The sequence below is a fragment of the Grus americana genome, unplaced genomic scaffold (genome assembly GCF_028858705.1).
Source record: "Grus americana isolate bGruAme1 unplaced genomic scaffold, bGruAme1.mat scaffold_382, whole genome shotgun sequence".
NCBI classification, from domain to species: domain Eukaryota; kingdom Metazoa; phylum Chordata; class Aves; order Gruiformes; family Gruidae; genus Grus; species Grus americana.
Genome location: NW_026561651.1, coordinates 26,504 through 34,718, shown reverse-complemented (window position 1 = coordinate 34,718; position 8,215 = coordinate 26,504). Strand labels below are relative to the sequence as shown.

Genomic DNA, 8,215 nt, shown 5'->3' with positions numbered 1-8,215 from the left:
CCACTTCAGGGTTGACTGAGTGATGGCCTTTCACAGGCACGCATGCACAGGACACAGATGGTCTTTTGTCTACGTGTTTCAGGAATAGGGGAAGGGGCTCACAAGACGTTATCCCGCCTCTGCAGGTTCTGTCCTTGGCCGAGACGGATGTCTGCCACATTCCCCCGTTATCAGTTTATCCCTGCTTGGGTCAAGATGGATGTCTGCGACATTCACTTGTTATCAGAGCCTTACACAATGCAATACAACACAAAGCACTACAAAACAAGATGGTCTCAGATGGCAGTCAAAACCAATACAGACTGCAGCAATGCAATACAACACCAGAACAATGGATGTGTGAGAAACCAGGCTTTAAGACCCAAGCCCCTAAGGATGAAACATGCTATGGAATCTCTGTGGAAGATGATCTTCCAAGAGCAGAGCTGTCAGTCTGGCCCAGACCATCTCTGCAAAGGCAACCCTGTGGAAACATCTGTGATGCAAAACACGCTTTAAGCTCTGATCACGAGATAAGCGCTTGATGGGCTTTATTCTGAAGTGGCCAGGCGTTACAGACCCTATGGATGCTTGCCGAGGTGTGTGCCAAGTGCAGAGAGCCCGTGGGGCAGAACGTAGAGACTTGCCATAAGGCACCATATACAAGAAAGAGTACAGATAACACAAGTGACAGACACAGACAGAGGCCAGAACGTTCACATCCAGGACCCCTATCTGCCCCTAGACTTCAGACAGACTAAGTATCCCTCTCTGCAACCCTGACGTTAAACCCCCCGCTGGCCCCACCCCGCCCACCGCTTTTGCCCCTTGAACTACCTTTCAGAGGGCAGGGTCCAGAATCCATCCTCATCGGGAACACGTCACCTAACCGGGAGGCTCCCCTATCCACCGCATTCCTCTTCATCGCTGGTCACCGACACGTCAGCTGGCGTCGACCTCCGCCGCGATGATGCCCTCCTCGGAAACATCTTCCTCTCTCCTGCCCCTTTACCTCGGCCGCTCAGAGTCAGATTCTTCGGTTTGCCGTGCCGAGGCCTGACCCCCACCTGTTAAACGACCGGGTATGATTTTAGCTATGTCGATAATATGACACCTCAGAAAAATGCTACTTCAGCACGTCAGTCACTCACCTTGCTTAAGTCCATTCTGGTGTGGATATCCTGCTTCGCACATTGATTTGCACCTAGAAGATAAAGTTACTGTCAAAACTGAGATGATGGATGCGCAAGAAGCCTGTCTTCAAGACCTAAGAATGTAAGGATGCAGGGAAGAAGGGCCAGTCCCTGAAAATGGATTGCTGGAGTGCAGAGCTGCTGACGCAGCCTGGAATTATGCTGCAAAAGGGGACTGACTGGAAACTTCCAAGACACAAGACCGATCCATGCTGTAACGTTGCTATGCGAGAAGAGAAGCACCTGAGTGGCACAATGCCAATGAGTATGGGCATTCGAGACCCTAGGGGTGGCACCCAAGAAGTGTGCGGTGCTCCTTGAGCGCAAAGAGGACACTGAGACCCAAGGAAGGTCTAAGACACAGAAGACAAGCTACACAACACAAACACAGGCTGGAACTGCCCTGCCCGGCACACTCTAGCACCATGCTGACAAGTAACCCGCTCCCTTCGACTGCTCAAAGGGGACTACTCCCGGACAGCCCTCTCCCCTACACTAACTTTAAACGCCTCACTCCCCACAGCTCCCAACCTTGTCCCCTCCTCCTCTCAGCCCCTCCCCAGCCCTGGTCCCTCAATTTAGCTTTCAGAGTGCCAGGGATCGGAATCCATCCTCAACAAAAAAAACCCACCCCACACATTGGCTAACTAGGAGGTTCGGCAGGAGGTTCCTCTCTCACCCTTTGGCACACGACTCGTCCCTCTGCATCTGCAAAAACCAGCATTGAACAAATCACCCAGATGCAGAGCAACAGCTTAACAATTCCAAAGGTCTTGTTTCCATTTAGGAATATCACCTGGAGTCCAACAACAGCCTGCCATTAAGAAAAATCAAAACAACATTAAACTCTAAGCATACAAGCCTTAACACCTTTGAGATTCAATCTGTTCAACCAGCACTCCAGCAGCCTCTCCCAGAGAGTTCCCGTCATCCCTTCGGCATCCTCACCTGCTACTGAGGGCTAGTTGCTCTGAGGTGGACTGTAAGGTTTGTAACTGAACACTCTAGGTACAGCAACATGAGCCGTAGGCTCTTATTGTTATTCTTTCCCTGACTAAAAATTGCTATGCCCCTGGCAGAGCCACCTCCAACCCAGGCACGTGTGCAGACTGGCACTGCACACAAGACGAATGATTTGACCCAGAGGCACAGAAAGACTCTTGGGCAAGAGGAATCACTCCAAAGCGAAGATGCCTTTAGGTGAGAAGTCCTAGGGGGCTGAGAGGAAGAATCTACAGCTGCCCCAGAAGTCAAGCACCACAGCCCGTGACAAAAAAAGATACATCTGCAACTCTGACAATGAATGCATGAGAAGCCAGGCTCTAGGACCTAAGACCAAGAGGATGCAAGGAAGAAGTAGTCCCAGAAAAGGTCTCCATGAAAACAGACTGCTTGACAGCAGATATGCTAACACATCCTGGATCACTGCTGTGAGAGAACACCTTCCATAGACTTCTGAGACTCCAGACATGCAAGACAGATCTGTGCATTGAGCATCTAACACAAGAAAGGAAGCACTCAGCTGGCATTATGCTGATGCATTGAGGCGCATGAGACCCTCAGCATGGCTACCAATGTGCCCGCCTAGCACAAAAAAACCAACAGGAACATCAAGACCTGAGTAAGATGTGGTATAGTACAGAGAAAACAAGTGACAAACTACCTCCTTACCTACAAAGCCCATTAGGGAACTACAGAAGTAGTCAGCCTATGGAAAAAACACAGTAATTGTGACATGGTGACTCAAAGATCTTTTAGATCACCTTAAGACTACAGAAACTGGTGCTAAAAACACAACAGATCAACAAGAATAACAGAACGTAACTGCCGCAACTGATACTAGAGCAAACTTCATTGCACGCTTAAGGACAAAGGTAAAATTGGAATACAGAAAAAGCTCACGGGCCTGGGACTGCGATAAAAGAAAGATCCCTGGCTGGAGATTGTTAGGAGCACAAATAATACATATCCTCTTCTCCAAGAAACTCCAGGGAAGACAGTGACACAAACCTGTGCTGCAAATAAGTGCCTAGCCGATGTCTCTAACAATGACTGTGACATCTAGATGGACAGCAAAGCTATGAATACAAAATTAAGTCAGGAATGAAGAAAGTAAAAGGCACAGAGAAGCAGAGACCTCAGAGTTCACGAGGGTATATTTTAACGTACCTCATGCTTTACCAGACGAGACTCTTCTGACGTTCAGGCCTGCACACTGTGATGCAGAGGGCCAGGTGGTTTACACTGCCTCTCTCATGACTGTTGTACCTCCCATCAGCTATGGAGAAACTGAAACGGAACAGACCTCATCAACAACCCAATCCAACTGCAAAACAAACCTGAGAACGGCTGATGAACCCTCCTCCCTTTCCCAGCCATCCCGCAGTCCCAAAACTTTAGAAACTCCTCTTCTCCTGAACTCTCAGGGAAGGAATCCCACTCCTTCCTGACAGCTCCTTCCCTGTATTTGCACCCCTGAACCCCCTGAGTCAGCCGCTCTTCTGAGCTGTGCCCTGCATTCTGCAGGCAACTCCCATCTTCCCTGCAAACTCTGGGCTCTGCTACAGGCCCACAAAATAAGCAAAGTCCTGACACTTACGATCTATGAAGAGCCTGCCGGAAGCTGCAAAGCTTCCAGTAACAACACGGTACTCCATGGGTGATTGGGAAAAGCAATGAGCTGTCCTGTACCCTGAAAGATGCTATGCCTTACATCCTTACTGCTTTCTTGAGAAATGCTAAAACTCCATGCACAGATGCATACAAGATGCTCACCCTGACCTCTAATAAATAATCTCACCATCAGGCCTATTAAGGGAGGTAATACCAGCAGCTTACACAGTATACAGAAAAACTGGTGAAAAAACAAGGTTCCATCTTCAATAAAGTCAGGAACTCCAGTCAAACACAATGCACCTAGAAGAATAAAAAAAAAAAGCATACTATTAAATCATCTTGCAAACACCTGAACACTCAATACAAAATTATTGACCTGGGCGGAAAAAAAACCCAAACCCCAAAGAAACCACCAAACAAAAAACTCACACACAATACAACCCAACAAAAAAAAAAGCTGCATACAAGTGTACTTTCTACACTGTATGCTGGTTAATCTTGATTAGTCCTGAAGCCCTTACTTCAGACACCTCTGCTTCCATAAATGTCAAAACACATTTGCCCAGAGAGCTGAGCCAGCTCAAAAGCTGCCATTGACTGACGGAACAGCAGAGCACTGACACCAGAAGCGCACAGCAGCAGAATGAGCTCCCTGGTGAGGGGCCTCATCATATACCCGGGCCCCGTCCACCGCCCTTCCCACGATCCCCTGGGAAAGGAGCTGGGCCAACCGCCGGAAGGCAGAAAGGTGGCCAGAGGAGCTGTAAAGAAAATAAAATGTTACTGGTAGCCATTGTTCTTAGGGGAAAAGGTGGCATTTTATATGTTTTGTTTGAATCGTTTTGGTATGGTTTCTTCTGGTGTGTTCTACCTGTGATATCATTTGGAAAGCGTGCAACTCATCTAAAGATATCATTGTCTTCATTTGTGGGCTGGTAATGGACTTTTTGGTATCAAATGACTGATGCCTCAACAGACCTTTCTGATAGCAAACCAGTTCCCAATCAGCAAGCTTATGTACTTTTTTAGATCAGGTAATAACAAAAACCAAATGTGTTCAGGATATATTTACTTTACAGTCATTACATTTTTCTTCTTGTCAAGTATTTTTCCTTCTATGCTAGGAAAAGATTACTATTTGTATAATTCAGTTCTGTCAAACCTGAAATTCTCCATGTCATTTATTATGCATTTCATTGCTTGGCCTTAAACTGCTGCACCTGTGTACATTGCTATATAACTGTTCTCTGTATCTGGCTATATTAAGAAAGAGGAGAAATTGAGGCCACAGATGGTGTAAGGATGAGTTATTGCTCTGAAAAGGACAGTGATTGTAGGAAGACCTACATATTCAGTTCTAATATTCAGTTTGTAGTTTTGGTTAATGTCCTGGGTTCAGCTAGGATAGAGTTAATTTTCACCAGAAGCTGGGATTGGCCTCAGCCAGGACAGGTGACCCAAACTAGCCAAAGGGGGTATTCCATACCATATGATGTCATGCTCAGCATAAAAGGGACCTAGTCGGGGAGGGGCGGGGCAGCTCCAGGACGCGTGGCTCGGGGACAGTCCGGCTTTGGCACTATCAGTATTCATAACAAATTGCCTGCACGTCAGGCTGTGTCGCAACCTGTCTTAGCTTAGGATCTAAGCAAGCCTTTTCCTTCATCCACAATTAGAAATTCTTCTGCAGCCGAGTTTACTTCAAATGCATCTACGATGTCAGTTGCTACTAACGTTTCCAAACAGGAAGTTCCTGATGAAATTTTTGTTGAGACGCCAGTGAATGGAAATCCTAAATTCACCTCTGATAATGCAGTCCCTCATGCTACAGAATCTTCAGGAAAACCTGAGGAGCTGAAGGACTTGTTTGAAAGGAATTACAACATAATACCTTGCAATGTACTTTTGATTGGAAAGGTAGCTCATACATTGCAGAATTCCCATTCTTCCTGTCAGAATGCTGAAGAAGAAAGATCACAGTGTGAGCTGCCAAAAAATGATTCACTAAATGGTGCGATTAGTTTAGATAATGAATCTAAAGAAAATGGACTGAAACGTGATGATTCCGCTTGCCAAGTCCAACCTGTTAAACCTTCTGATATTTTTCTTTTCTACAACAAATGAACTTCTTGAAACAGTAAGCTATGTTTGTTCCATCTAGAATTTCTCACCTACGATGTATTCGGTATTCAGGAGCATTATAATGTGAAATACCAAGAAAACACACACCGCAAATTTCATCATAACAGTTTGTGCTATTACCCCATGATAACTTGCAGAGCTGAGCTGACATATGAGCACATGTCAACTTAAGAGAAGTTCAGCTGAGATAATACGTCATAAGCTTCATAAAGTATATTGGGGGGGGGTGAGCGGGGTGATGTGTAAAATGAGGATAGAGCATAGAACTCAAAATGATCCTGTTTAACACCTAATGCAGAAATTTTGCAAACAGTAGTTTTCGACTAAAGATGGTATTTTGTCTGTCTCTCAACTTCTGTGCTTTAACTGTAGATGCCTATAGCTTTGATGCCAGTTCCTGAAAAAATAATCTTAGAATCTCTCACATACAGCCAGCTGAACAGCTTGACAGAGGACATAAGCTAAAATGAGCATACTCCGAGTAAAACAAGATTTCATACAAGTTTATCATTGTTTTACCTGCTGCCATGAATGAAAGGTGTTTGACACAGTTCTGATTTAGTCAATTCAGAATTTCTTAATAGCATGAGGCAGTGCTTAATGACTGACTGATTTTAAAGATTTACAAGTAATTCAGGAATATATGTTATGATAAAACCAGCAACTTCATTACAGATTTGAAGATGACAAGATTCACACTAACTTACTATAAGGTATCTAAATCAAAGTGTGTAGATAGGTAGATAGATGAACATAAAACCTAAGACAGACAGATATTTGGGCCCAGTGATATATGCCACCCACACTCGTAAAGGCAAATGTATGTATTTAGACATGTATATAAGCAGAGAGGTGGATGAAGGAAGCTAGCTTATAGTGAGGATTTCCCTCTTCGAGTTTAGAGTAAATACTCACAATGCATCAGCATTCCTCAGCAGGTGACAGCTGGGACTCGAGAAGGCTGGAAGCTAGCTTATAGTTAAAATTTCCCTCTTTGAGTTTAGACTAAATACAACGTATTGGCATTCCTGAACAGGCCATAGTTGAGACTCAAGAACACTGGCTCTGCCCTGGCAGATGATTCGCACAAAGTTTGCGCCTGAGAGGTGTCTCAGCTTAGGTGGGATACTGGTCACAGTGTGCTGCGATCGAGGAGAGCTCCAAAGGGTCTCACTTAGAAGCGCTATTTACAGGGTCTGAGAAAATTGACTTTTGTCAGGTACTTTTCACCTCGGCCCAGCTCAGATGACGACATATTCTGGTACCTTCCACCAGTTGCGCAGACTCAGAACTTTTCTGATACCCCCCCTTTTGGGCCACAGCTCAGGCACAGGTGCACAGGTTGTCAGGATTGTCACTACTGTTCCCAAGTAATGAGGGAACAAGCATGTTACAGTTCGAGCACAGATTTACCAGATTGTTACCGTTACCAAGGAAGCAAGAACCGGGCACATTAAGGGGGTGCCTTAACGCTCTGGTCTGCTGCTCAGGTATGCGGCCTAGAAAAGGCGGGGAGAGATTGCGCCAAGTACCAAGCAGCTCAAGGGAGCGGGGGTTGCACCACCACACCTGCCTACTAATACTATTTAATAGAAAGATTTCAATCAGTACAGAGAATTCCACACTGTACATCAAGTGTTGCACCGAGCGTATATTATTCTGATATTAAATACTGGCAGATGCCTCTTGGAAAACTTTCAACTTTTCAGAGAACATTTTGTGCATTTTTTTCCATTGTCTGGAATACTTTTTCTATTCCTCTTCCCCTTTTTTCCACCCTAGGATAAGCGAATGTAAATTCCCACCTTCTGCTCTGCCATTTGGCAGAGAGGGAAATCCATGTGTTTACTTTTTTGTAGTTGGGAGGAGAGCAAATATAGTGGGTTTGGCTATCGATGTCATGTAGAGCAGCAAGTGGAGGGAGACAGATGTGTTGGGTATGCTTTTTTTAATGCAATACTTGCAGAAGCAAGAGGAAGAAAAAATCCCTCTTCTCTGGGAGCTGAGGAAGTTGGAAACAATAGGTTTCTAAAGGGAATGTCTTTCAGAGTTTTCCAGTAGCCACCAAGTTTTTTACTAAAGGGGATTTTACTCCTAACATTCATCTTTTAGATGGACTTTCTCAAGTGAAAAACGTGGGTTTATTTTGTGCAGTGCCCCTGGACCTCAGAAATCTTCTGAGAATGATGCTCTAATGGAAACTGTAGTGATGGAAGCACAGTTTGCCTGTGAAGAATTGAGGAAGGTTCCTTCCAACTTTAGCTGTGAGGCTGGGAAACTTTTTA

The 8,215-nt window shown here is 45.2% G+C and overlaps 1 long non-coding RNA gene across 1 annotated transcript; it reads right to left on the bottom strand.

Moving 5' to 3' along the window:
* Nucleotides 1-856: 856 nt before the first annotated feature.
* On the bottom strand, nt 857-4,068 carry LOC129200667 (uncharacterized). The gene is made up of 4 exons (XR_008575057.1): nt 4,011-4,068; nt 3,342-3,461; nt 1,131-1,183; nt 857-1,046 (listed from the first exon to the last, which is right to left on the bottom strand). It is a non-coding gene; the product is annotated as an uncharacterized LOC129200667 (long non-coding RNA).
* Between the last annotated feature and the right edge of the window lie 4,147 nt (nt 4,069-8,215).